Source organism: Rhinoraja longicauda, chromosome 16 (genome assembly GCF_053455715.1).
Source record: "Rhinoraja longicauda isolate Sanriku21f chromosome 16, sRhiLon1.1, whole genome shotgun sequence".
In the NCBI taxonomy this organism is placed as follows: Eukaryota; Metazoa; Chordata; class Chondrichthyes; order Rajiformes; family Arhynchobatidae; genus Rhinoraja; species Rhinoraja longicauda.
Window position 1 is genome coordinate 49301659 of NC_135968.1, and position 13263 is coordinate 49314921.

The following is a 13263-nucleotide window of genomic DNA, read 5'->3' on the forward strand; positions in this document are numbered from 1 at the left end:
TACCCTGTCCTCCAGCTCCACTTGCTGCTGCCATCCCACCTGGATAAGGGTGTTAGGTTGGTTACCCAACCAGCATGGATCCACCCCTAAACCAGACTCCTGCTCCTGACCTCCGCTCCTCGTCAATGATCCACGACTCAATACAGATACTGCTCTTATAAGAACATTAGGGTTGTAGCCAATCCAACTCGATGCAATCCAACTGGTCCTGGGAGAACCTCCTTAGTGATCAAGGTGTCTCCCCTGCCAGGTACGAACAGATACTACACTTGATCTTAGCCAAAAGGCCGATGAACTACCCTCCATACTGGAGCATTTATGGAGAATGAGATTAGCGACTAAATCATCAGCCCACTACCAATATTTCATTCTGTTTTTATATTGAGAACCAGGGGAGAGCACGAACACAGTCCCCCACTACCACAAATTTTGCAGTCGAGTATCCCGCATTTGGGGACATCGCAGGCGTCAGCACACCCGAAGTGCAATGGGATAGCCTCGTCCTGGGACATCTTTTTTTTTTATATCAAAAAATACTTTATTCAAGTAATAAATATCACTTACAAAACATATTTTTTAAACAAGCCCATCCGACATTTCTGGAGGTTACATTCAATACAGGCATTTACTTCCAAATTTACATACATTTACTTACATTTACAGACAAATACCCAGTATCCCTTATTTGGAGGGGCGTCTCTCTCCACCACACCCTGCCCCCCCCCCCCCATGTCCAGCAGCGGAAGGACCCTAGACTGTGGTCCTCCCCCACAGGGCCTTAGCGTTGGCTGCACCGAGCTTCAGTGCGTCCCTCAGCCCGTACTCCTGCAGTCTGCAGTGGGCCAGTCGGCAACATTCCTTGACGGACAGCTCGCTCCGCTGGGAGGTCCACAAGGATCGGGCAGAACAAAGAGCGTCTTTCACCGAGTTGATGACCTTCCAGCAGCACTCGATGTCAGTCTCGGAATGCGTCCCTGGGAACAGTCCGTAGATCACAGAGTCCTCTGAGACGGAGCTGCTCGGAATGAATCGTGACAGAGACCCCTGCAGACCTCTCCAGACTCTCTTGGCAAATCCACACTCTGTGAAGAGGTGGGCCACCGTCTCCTCTCCGTAGCAGCCGTCCCGAGGGCAGCGTGCGCTGGTAGTGAGGTTCCGGCGGTGCAGGAAGGATCTGACTGGGAGGGCTCCCCTCACCGCCAGCCAAGCCAGGTCTTGGTGCTTGTTGGTTAGTTCTGGCGATGAGGCATTTTGCCAGACAAGCTGGGCTGTCTGCTCTGGGAACCACGCCACAGGATCCATGGAGTCATTCCCCTGCAGTGCCTGCAGGACGTTCCGTGCTGACCACTGCCCGATGGACTTGTGGTCAAAGGTGTTGGTCCGGAAGAACCTTTCCACAAACGACAGATGGTTCGGCAATGTCCAGCTGACTGGCACATTGCATGGCATCTGCGCCAGGCCCATCCTTCGCAACACCGGGGACAGGTAGAACCTCAGCAGGTAGTGGCATTTGGTGCCCACATGCCTTGGCTCTATGCTCCGCCTGATGCAGCCACACACGAAAGTGGCGATCAGAATGAGGGCGACGTTGGGCACGCTTTTACCCCCGCTGTCTGCCGACTTGTGCATTGTGGCTCGTCGCACCCGATCCATCGCCGACCCCCAGATGAAGCGGAAGACGGCCCGGGTGATCCCCTTGGCGTGGGAGGGAGGGACTTGCGCCAAGTACAGCAGCCCCGAGAGCACCTCACACCTGATGACCAGGTTTTTCCCCGTGATGGAGAGGGAGCGCTGCTTCCACAGCTCCAGCTTCTTCCCCACCTTGGCTATCCGCTCCAGCCAATTCTTGTTACATGCCTCAGCCTTCCCGAACCAGATCCCCAGCACCTTCAGGAAGTCAGGCTTGATGGTGAAGGGGATGGAAGATCGGACAGGCCAGTTGCCAAAGAGCATGGCCTCGCTCTTCCTGCGGTTTACCCTGGCCCCCGTGGCCAACTCAAACTGGCCGCAGACGCTGATCAGTCTGCGGACCGACCCTGGATCCGAGCAGAAGACGGCGACATCGTCCATGTACAGGGAGGCCTTGACCTGAGTGCCCCCACTGCCTGGCAATGTCACTCTTATGCTCGCATCCTTCCTGATGGATTCGGCAAAGGGTTCAATGCAACAGACGAACAAGACAGGGGAGAGAGGGCAACCCTGCCTGACTCCAGACCTGACGGGGAAGCTGTCTGATTCCCACCCATTAATTTGGACTGCACTACAGATATCGGTGTAGAGCAATTGTATCCACTTTCTGATTCCCTCCCCAAAGCCCATTTTGGAGAGCACGTCCCTCATGTACGTGTGCGATATCCTGTCGAAGGCCTTCTCCTGGTCCAAGCTGACCAGGCAGGCATCCACCCGTCTGTCCTGCACGTAGGCAATGGTATCTCTCAGCAGCACCAGGCTGTCTGAGATTTTCCTGCCAGGTACAGCACAGGTTTGGTCCGGGTGGATCACCTGTCCCAGAGCAGACTTGACCCGGTTGGCGATGGCCTTAGACAGGATCTTGTAATCTACATTCAACAATGTGATGGGTCTCCAATTCCTTATGTCATTCATCTCCCCCTTCTGCTTGTAGATTAGGGTGATGCTGCCCTTCCTCATAGAGTCTGACATGCTGCCGGCTAGAAGTATATCGTTGTACACTTCCAGCAGGTCCGGGCCCACCCAGTCCCACAGAGCCGAGTACAACTCTGCCGGTAAGCCATCGCCTCCGGGAGTTTTACTCGAGTCAAAGGAACGGATGGAGCCAGTCAGCTCCTCCAGGGTCAGTGGTTGGTCCAGACTCTCCCGCTTGCTGTCGTCCAAGACCTCCGTGATGGAGGACAGGAAGTTCTGGGAGGCGGTGCTGTCTGTGGTCTTTACATCGTACAGATCCTTATAAAAGGATCTGCAGATCTTGAGCATGTCTGTCTGCGAGGATGTTACCGAGCCGTCCTCCTCCCTAAGGCTTTTGATCACAGAGCTCCCCCTGTGAACCTTATGGAAGAAGTAACGTGAGCACGTCTCATCCTGCTCAACATGGCGGACCCTGGACCGGAAGATGATCTTGGAGGATTCAGAGGTAAAGAGCCTTTACCTCTGAATCTTTATTGTCATTGTACGAACAGTACAACAAAATTAGAAGTGCTACATCTGAAACAGAGCGACAGTGCAGATCTTTCAAAGACAATCGCACAAACATAGGAACCAACACAACAAATACCAGTATCAATTAAAAAAACAATGAAAAACCTAATAAATAATGAATGAGTTTTACACCTAAAATGCTGAAAATGTTTTTTTTTTAAAGTGCGACGAAAGTGAGAGTAGTCAAGTCAAGTCAAGTCAAGTGCTTCCATTCACTGTTCTTATGGCCCAGGGAAAGAAACTGTTTTTAAGCGCAGCGGTAGAGTTGCTGCATTACAGCGAATGCAGCGCCGGAGACTCAGAGCAGACTTGACCCGGTTGGCGATGGCCTTAGACAGGATCTTGTAATCTACATTCAACAATGTGATGGGTCTCCAATTCCTTATGCAGCGCCGGAGACTCAGGTTCGATCCTGACTACGGGTGCTGTCTGTACGGAGTTTGTACGTTCTCACCGTGACCTGCGTGGGTTTTCTCCGAGATCTTCGGTTTCCTCCAACACTCCAAAGACGTACAGGTTTGTAGGTTAATTGGCTGGGTAAATGTAAAAATGGTCCCTAGTGGGTGTAGGATAGTGTTAATGTGCGGGGATCGCTGGGCGGCACGGACTTGGTGGGCCGAAGGGCCTGTTTACGGCTGTATATATATGATATGATATGATGAAGTCGGTTTGTTCTGGCCCTTAGGCTCCTGTAGCGCCTCCCAGAGGGCAGGAGAGCAAACAGTTCATATCCTGGGTGAGTGCTGTCTTTGATTATGATTCTGGCCCTGTTCAGACAGCGCGAGCTGGTGATGTTCTTCAGAGAAGGTAGTGGACAGCCGATAATTTTCTCTGCTGTCCTGATGACCTTCTGGAGGGCCTTCTGGTCTGCAGCCGAGCAGCCAGCATACCACACAATGGTGCAGTATGCCAGTACGCTCTCGATGGTGGAGCGGTAGAAGGTCACCAGCAGATTCTCCTTCAGTTTGTTTTTCCGGAGTAATCTTAAGAAGTGCAGTCTCTGCTGTGACTTTTTAACTACCGCTGTAGTATTTGCAGTCCAGGAGAGGTCCTGGGAGATGGTGGTCCCCAGGAACTTGAAGGTGGAGGCCCTCTCCACTTCCTCCCCATTTATAAGAAGTGGGGTAGGAACCGCTCTTTGTTTCCTGAAGTCCAGCACCATTTCCTTTGTCTTACTGGTATTCAGCGCTAGGTTGTTTGCCTCGTACCATTTGGACAGAGCACAGACCTCGTCTCTGTACGCAAATTCATCTCCTCCAGTGATCAGACCGACCACAGTTGTGTCGTCTGCAAATTTGATGATTGAATTGGAGGGGTGAATAGGAGTGCAGTCGTGTGTATACAGAGCATAGAGGAGGGGGCTCAGCACACAGCCCTGCGGGGAGCCAATGCTGAGCGTAATGGTGGAGGAGCTGTGGGGGCCGATCTTGACAGATTGTGGGCGGTTTGTGAGGAAGTCTCTTATCCAGGCGCAGATGGATGGGGGAAAACCCAAGTTATTATACAGCTTGTCCACTAGTATGCCTGGGATGATCGTATTGAATGCCGAGCTGTAGTCTATGAAAAGCATTCTTACATAGGTCCCCGGGCGCTCCAGGTGGTTCAGTGCAGTTTAGAGGGCTGTATTAATGGCGTCTTCTGTAGATCTGTTTGCTCGATAGGCAAACTGATGAGGATCAAATCTGGGAGGAAGGATGGCGTTGATGTGTTGTGCCACAAGCTTCTCAAAACATTTCATAACAACCGATGTAAGGGCTATTGGTCTGTAGTCATTTAGACTTCTGACAGCAGGCTTTTTGGGGACAGTGATAATAGTAGCCGATTTTAAGCAGGATGGGACGGTGGCTTGTGTCAGGGAGATGTTAAAGATCTTTGTGAGGACCTCTGAAAGCTGGTCAGCACAAGCTTTCAGCACTTTACCAAGTACTCCATCAGGTCCTACTGCTTTGTTTGGATTCACCGTCTTTAGTACACGTCTCACTTGGTGTTCCTGTAAAGTGAGCGTGTGGGGTGTGGTAGATGGTGGGGGCAGGATGGCTGTGTGTGGCACTGCAGTCTCAAAACGGGCAAAGAAATGATTTAGTTCCTCTGCCAGTGAGGTATCCACACTGGGAGTCACAGATGTTTTACCCTTGTAGTTGGTTATCTGCTGTAAACCCTGCCACACCTGCCGTGGGTTGTTCTGAGTCAGATGGTCCTCTATTTTCCTCCTGTAATCCTCCTTGGCTGCTTTGATGCCCCTCCTCAGCTCAGCCCTTGCCGTGCTGTATTGTGCTCTGTCTCCAGACTTGAAGGTGCTTCCAAAAGACACTGTACCACTCTAGTCATCCAGGGTTTGCGGTTGGGGTATACCCAGGTGTGTTTGTTAACAGTCACATTATCAGTGCAGCTTATAGGACAGAACAGTTTCCGTATATTCCGTATATTCCTCTAGGTCCTGGTGTTCAAATATAGTCCATTCTGTGCGTGCAAAGCAGTCCTGAAGCTCTGTGAATGCTCCTGATGGGCAGGTTCTTATAACCTTTGTGTCTGTCTTAGTTTGCCTCCTGAGTGGGATGTATTCTGGGATCAGGAGCAGTGAAAGGTGGTCTGAGAGACCCAGATGTGGGAGAGGTACTGCTCTGTAAACATGCTTTAAGTTGGAATAAACATGGTCCAGTGTGTTTACCCCCCCCCCCCCCTGGTGGCACACTGTACATACTGCACACATTTGGGGAGTACTGTCCTTAAGCATGCTTTATTAAAGTCCCCAGCAATGACATGCACTCCTTCAGGGTGAGCCTGTTGCTCTTTGTTTACAGTGTCGTGCAGCAGGGTGAGAGCTATGCTGGCGTTTGCATCTGGTGGTATGTAAACCGCAGTAATGAGTACTATGTTGTGATATTGCTGGGACTACTTTGTGTATCCAAGAACTACTTTATATGCCTGTGTATATAAGTGATTGGGGTGATTAGGCGGTCACTCTGGATCCAGGCGGCCTTGGAACAAACAGCCTGGAGTACAAGCTGCACCATGATAACATCTTAAACATGTGCACTCGTGGTCCGTCCAGAGTCACAACAAAGGTACAACAGGTACCGGACCACGAAGTATAACATGGTGGCAGCGGCTTGGTGTTTCGCCTAGGGAGGGAATGAAGCATGCCCGAGCAGAAAAGGTTAAAAAAAAAAAAAAAAGAAGCAAAAAAAGCCCTGAAGGGAAACAAAACAAAAGAAAAGTTTCCAGCTCGGTACGGGACGTTTGGAGTGCATCCCGACAGGGCCAGTGTGAGTTGGTATAGTTACCTGCTCAGTAGTCGGCGCCGAGTTGCCGACGTGACGCTGTAAGCTGCTGGGGGCGGTGCGTGTAGGCCCACGTCGCGCCCCAGCACCTGTGTAGGCCCAAGATTAGAAGCCTGCGACTGCTTCGCGGGGGAGAGACCGGGAGACCCGACACACACGGAGATGTGCGGTGACTGGGGAAGACCGACACCCATGGAGGTGTGCGGCGACCGGGGGAGCCCCGGAGGAGACCGACACCCACGGAGGTGTGCGGCGACCGGGAGAGCTCCGGGGGAGGCTGACACCCACCGAGGTGTGCGGCGACCGGGAGACCCGACACCCACGGAGGTGTGCGGTGACCGGAAAGACCGGGAGACCCGACACCCACGGAGGTGTGCGGTGACCGGGGAAGACCGACACCCACGGAGGTGTGCGGTGACCGGGGGAGGCTGACACCCACGGAGGTGTGCGGCGACCGGAGGGGGTCGGCGACCGGAGGGACCGACCACCCGCGGAGGTGCGGCGGCTGGTAAGGCCGAGGCACTAAATACTCACCCAGGCGCGTCGACCGTAGAGTCGGGACGGCCCTGGGCCCGAGGCAGCGGCAGCGCGTTGGAATTGCGCGGCAGCTGCCAGGAGCACCTGTGGGCGGGGCCGGGGAGCACCTGTGGGCGGGGCCAGCGGCAGCGCGTTCGAATTTGAGCGGCAGCTGCCAGGAGCACCTGTGGGCGGGGCTGGGGAGCACCTGTGGGCGGGGCCAGGGAGCACCTGTGGGCGGGGCCAGCGGCAGCGCGTTCGAAAAGTTGAACGGCAGCTGCCGGGGAGCACTTGTGGGCGGGGCCAGCGCACCGCGATTACAGCAGTGGGAGCCCAGCAGTGGGAGCCCAGCAGTGCCGAGCCCAGCAGTGCCGAGCCCAGCAGTGCCGAGCCCAGCAGTGGGAGCCCAGCAGTGCCGAGCCCAGCAGTGCCGAGCCCAGCAGTGCCGAGCCCAGCAGTGGGAGCCCAGCAGTGCCGAGCCCAGCAGTGGGAGCCCAGCAGTGCCAGCCCAGCAGTGCCGAGCCCAGCAGTGCCGAGCCCAGCAGTGCCGAGCCCAGCAGTGCCAACCCAGCAGTGGGAGCCCAGCAGTGCCAGCCCAGCAGTGCCGAGCCCAGCAGTGCCGAGCCCAGCAGTGCCAACCCAGCAGTGGGAGCCCAGCAGTGGGAGCCCAGCAGTGCCAGCCCAGCAGTGGCAGGCAAATCATGGTGGTGGAGCATCTAGAGCCTACACTACGTTTGATCTACACAGCACGTCTTCTTGAGGGGAAGATATGGAACAAAATGAATATTTTGTGTTTAATGACCTGTGTAGTGATCTGTGTAATGAAAGCTTAATGTATTATATTTGATGCTTTTGTATAAATGTATATATCTGTGGAGTGACCACCCGGAGTGAGTGACCACCCGGAGTGAGTGACCACCCGGAGTGAGTGACCACCCGGCGATGAGTGACCACCCGGAGATGAGTGACCACCCGGAGATGAGTGACCACACGGAGATGAGTGACCACCCGGAGATGAGTGACCACACGGAGATGAGTGACCACACAGAGTGAGTGACCACACGGAGATGAGTGACCACCCGGAGATGAGTGACCACACGGAGATGAGTGACCACCCGGAGATGAGTGACCACACAGAGATGAGTGACCACACGGAGATGAGTGACCACCCGGAGATGAGTGACCACCCGGAGATGAGTGACCACCCGGAGATGAGTGACCACACGGAGATGAGTGACCACACAGAGTGAGTGACCACCCGGAGATGAGTGACCACCCGGAGATGAGTGACCACACGGAGATGAGTGACCACCCGGCGATGAGTGAAATTCCGCAGAGGAGTGACCACCATGATGGCGAAAAAAACCAATTGTGTTTAATTGTGTTTAGTTGTGTTATTAATAGTTGTTTGCAAAAAGCAATGGTGTTTTGGTTTTGTGTGTTAAATATATTTTAGCCCTCGAATGGTAAAGAAAACAATTTTATAAAAGACAAGGGGGATGTTGTAATATATAAGACAGGGGGATGTTGTGATATTGCTGGGACTACTTTGTGTATCCAAGAACTACTTTATATGCTTGTGTATATAAGTGATTGGGGTGATTAGGCGGTCACTCTGGATCCAGGCGGCCTTGGAATAAACAGCCTGGAGTACAAGCTGCACCATGATAACATCTTAAACATGTGCACTCGTGGTCCGTCCAGAGTCACAACAAAGGTACAACAGGTACCGGACCACGAAGTACAACATACTACAGTGAACTCACGCGGCAGATAGAAGGGTCTGCACTTCACAGTCATTGTTTCCAAATCAGGAGAGCAGTGGCTGTATATAATGTTACTGTTAGTGCACCAGTCATTGTGTACGTAAATACACAGACCCCCTCCTCTGCTCTTACCAGAGTCGCCGTTTCTGTCCTGCCGGTGGATAGAGCGCCCCACTTGCTGTACTGCTGCGTCCGGGATTAGCTGATGTAGCCAAGTCTCCGTTATGATCGTCACACAACAGTCGCAGATGTTGGAGTTTCCAGCGATTAGCAGCTCCAGTTCATCTGTTTTGTGGACGATGGACCTGGCGTTGGAGAGGAAGATGCTCGGTACCGGTGGCTTGTGTGGCTGTTTCCTCAGATGAGCTGGTAGGCCCGCTCGACAACCGCGCTTCCTCCTGCGCTCACAACGCCGCCTGCACCGCCTCCCTGGTACGGCCGCAATCCAGGTAGATCCCGGTAGCCTCGCTATGTTCTGCGGGATGTCATGATCTCGGTGGAAAGTGCTCGTAACATCGGTCTGGCACCGCAGTCCAATGTTTAGCAAGACCGCCTGACTGTAGATGTAGGCGTATCATGCTTGGTAACAGGTTCTCACACACACTACATTCACTATACATACAATCAAACAACACCATATCAGAGAGCCAAAAGCTGCTGCGCCCGTGCGTGCCACCATTTTCGCCATCCTTGTACAATAACAATAACCTACACACACTAGGGACACTTTTTACTTCTATACCAAGTCAATTAACCTACAAAAATGTACGTCTGGAGTGTGGGAGGAAACCAAAATTCTTGGAGAAAACCCACGCAGGATATAGGTGGAGACAGGAAGATAGAGGGAGATCTGGGAAGGAGGAGGGGACGGGAGGGTTAGAGGAACTATCTAAAGTTGGAGAAATCGATGTTCATACCACTGGGCTGCAAACTGCCCAGGCGAAATATGAGGTGCTGTTCCTCCAATTTGCGGTGGGCCTCACTATGGCACTGGAGGAGGGCCATGACAGAAAGGTCAGACTGGGAGTGGGAGGGGGAGTTGAAGTGCTCGGCCACCGGGAGATCAGGTTGGTTAATGCGGACTGAGCACAGGTGTTGAGCGAAACGATCGCCGAGCCTGCGCTTGGTTTCGCCGATGTAAATAAGATGACATCTAGAGCAGCGGATGCAATAGATGAGGTTGGAGGAGGTGCAGGTGAACCTGTGTCTCACCTGGAAAGACTGTTTGGGTCCTTGGATGGAGTTGAGGGGGGAGGTAAAGGGACAGGTGTTGCATCTCGTGCGATTGCAGGGGAAAGTGCTCGGGGTTGGGGTGGTTTGGGTAGGAAGGGACGAGTGGACCAGGGAGTTACGGAGGGAACGGTCTCTGCGGAACGCAGAGAGGGGAGGGGATGGGAAGATATGGCCAGTGGTGGGGTCCCATTGTAGGTGACGGAAATGTTGGTGGATGATTTGTTGGATCCGCTGGCTGGTGGGGTGGAAGGTGAGAACGAGGTGGATTCTGTCCTTGTTGCGAGTGGGGGGAGGGGGAGCAAGAGCAGAGCTGCGGGATGTAGAAGAGACCCTAGTGAGAGCCTCATCTATAATGGAAGAGGGGAAGCCCTGTTTCCTGAAGAATGAGGACATCTCTGATGCACTAGTGTGAAACACCTCATCCCGGGCGCAGATGCGGCGTAGACGGAGGAATTGGGAGTAGGGGATAGACTTTCTGCAGGGGACTGGGTGGGAAGAAGTGTAGTCCAGATCTGTGGGAGTCAGTGGGTTTATAGTAAATGTCCGTCACTAGTCTGTCTCCTGTGATGGAGATGGTGAGGTCCAGAAACGGGAGGGAGATGTCAGAGATAGTCCAGGTACATTTAAGGGCAGGATGGAACTTGGTAGTGAAGTGTATGAAGTCAGTGAGTTCTGCATGGGTACAAGAGGTAGCACCAATGCAGTCGTCGATGTAGCGGAGGTAGAGTTCGGGGATGGGGCCAGTGTACGTCTGGAACAGGGATTGTTCGACGTACCCGACAAAGAGGCAGGCGTAGCTAGGGACCATGCGAGTGCCCATAGCTACGCCTCTGGTTTGGAGGAAGTGGGAGGAGTCAAAGGAGAAGTTGTTGAGGGTAAGAACCAGCTCTGTTAAGCGGAGGAGAGTGTTGGTAGATGGGGATTGGCTGGTTCTACGGTCAAGGAAGAAACGGAGGGCTTCGAGACCATCCTTGTGGGGGATGGAAGTGTAGAGTGACTGGACATCCATGGTAAAGATGAGGGAGTGGGGGCCTGGGAACCGGAAGTTATCGAGGAGATGGAGAGCGTGTGAGGTGTCTTGGACGTAGGTGGGGAGGGATTTAACCAGGGGGGATAGGATGGAGTCGAGGTAGGTGGAGATAAGTTCAGTGGGGCATGAGCAGGCAGAGACAATGGGTCTGCCGGGACAGTTCTGTTTGTGGATTTTTTTTTTAAAAATTTTTTTTTTTTTTTTTTTGAAAAGCATATGTACAAATAGAAATTAAAAAAACAATAACCCCCACAATTAAAATGTGGACTACGGAAATGACAGAGACCCTGCATTTGGAAAAAATAAGGTTTGCCTTAATCGACAAACCTGAGTTATTTTTAAAAATATGGTCTCCATTTATTGAATTTTTAGAAAAGTAAATGGGTTTGGCACAGGACTAAAATAAAAAATTTAAATTAAAAGTTGAAACTTGAGTTAGGGGTTGGATGTACAACTGTGGTTATTGTCTCCCGGATCTACTCCCTTTAATTTTTATTGTTAGATCCTTTTTTTTTAACCCTCTTATTCTCTCTCCCCAAGTTTATAGTTTTTTATTTTTATTTTTACTTTCTCTCTTCAAAAATTTAAAAACTGAAGCTATGTAAGAATTTTGTAAGAGGGGGCATGAGGACCGATGTGGGGAGTAGTTAGGGTCTCCTGGCTAGAGGGGGAAGGGGGAGACGCAGTGGAACCCCTGCTGTGGTTACTTGTAGTAGGGGGTGGGCAGTAGGACCCAGCGGTGCTGTGGGGCTCTGCCTGGTGGGGGCTGTGGGCCCAATGCGGTGTGTGTGTGGGCCCAGTGCGGTGTGTGTGTGGGCCCAGTGCGGTGTGTCTACGGGCCCAGTGCGGTGTGTGTGTGGGCCCAGTGCGGTGTGTGTGTGGGCCCAGTGCGGTGTCTATGGGCCCAGTGCGGTGTGTGTGTGGGCCCAGTGCGGTGTGTGTGTGGGCCCAGTGCGGTGTCTATGGGCCCAGTGCGGTGTGTGTGTGGGCCCAGTGCGGTGTGTGTGTGGGCCCAGCGCGGTGTCTATGGGCCCAGTGCGGTGTGTCTGTGGGCCCAGTGCGGTGTGTGTGTGGGCCCAGTGCGGTGTGTGTGTGGGCCCAGCGCGGTGTCTATGGGCCCAGTGCGGTGTGTGTGTGGGCCCAGTGCGGTGTGTGTGTGGGCCCAGCGCGGTGTCTATGGGCCCAGTGCGGTGTGTCTGTGGGCCCAGTGCGGTGTGTGTGTGGGCCCAGTGCGGTGTGTGTGTGGGCCCAGTGTGGTGTGTGTGTGGGCCCAGTGTGATGTGTCTATGGGCCCAGTGCGGTGTGTGTGTGGGCCCAGTGCGGTGTGTGTGTGGGCCCAGTGCGGTGTGTTTATGGGCCCAGCGCGGTGTCTATGGGCCCAGTGCGGTGTGTGTGTGGGCCCAGTGTGGTGTGTCTATGGCCCAGTGCGGTGTGTGTGTGGGCCCAGTGCGGTGTGTGTGTGGGCCCAGTGCGGTGTGTTTATGGGCCCAGCGCGGTGTCTATGGGCCCAGTGCGGTGTGTGTGTGGGCCCAGTGCGGTGTGTGTGTGGGCCCAGCGCGGTGTCTGTGGGCCCAGTGCGGTGTGTGTGTGGGCCCAGTGCGGTGTGTGTGTGGGCCCAGCGCGGTGTCTGTGGGCCCAGTGCGGTGTGTGTTTGGGCCCAGTGCGGTGTGTGTGTGGGCCCAGTGCGGTGTGTGTGTGGGCCCAGTGCGGTGTGTGTGTGGGCCCAGTGCGGTGTGTCTGTGGGCCCAGCGCGGTGTCTGTGGGCCCAGCGCGGTGTGTGTGGGCCCAGCGCGGTGTGTGTGGGCCCAGCGCGGTGTCTGTGGGCCCAGCGCGGTGTCTGTGGGACCAGCGCGGTGTCTGTGAGCCGGGTGGAGCTGCGGCCTGTTGGCGTTCCCGGGGGCCGCGTACAGCGATGGCTGCGACCTGCTGCTGGGCGGTGGAGCGGCGCGGGTCGACACGCTCGCTGGGGGAGGCCCGCGGGGATTTGGAGCCCGGGTAAGTGGCGGTCGGCCCGGTCAGCGGATGGCCGGGGAGGGCGTGGGCAGCAGTGAAGAGGCCGGGAAGGTCGGCGGCGGTAGCGGCCCCGAGGAGGCGGTGGAGGTCGGCGGCGGCGGAAGCCTCCGGTGGGCCTCGTACATCGGCGGCAACGGCCCTGGGGAGGCGGTGGTGGTGGTCGTACACACTCGTACACATACACTCGTACACACACACGTACACACACACGTACACACACGTACACACACACGTACACACACACGTACAC

The 13263-nt window shown here is 54.3% G+C and overlaps 1 non-coding gene across 1 annotated transcript; it reads right to left on the bottom strand.

The window, feature by feature from the left end:
• Positions 1 to 389: 389 nt before the first annotated feature.
• On the bottom strand, positions 390 to 550 carry LOC144601524 (U1 spliceosomal RNA). Its single transcript, XR_013548322.1, has one exon. It is a non-coding gene; the product is annotated as a U1 spliceosomal RNA (small nuclear RNA).
• Between the last annotated feature and the right edge of the window lie 12713 nt (positions 551 to 13263).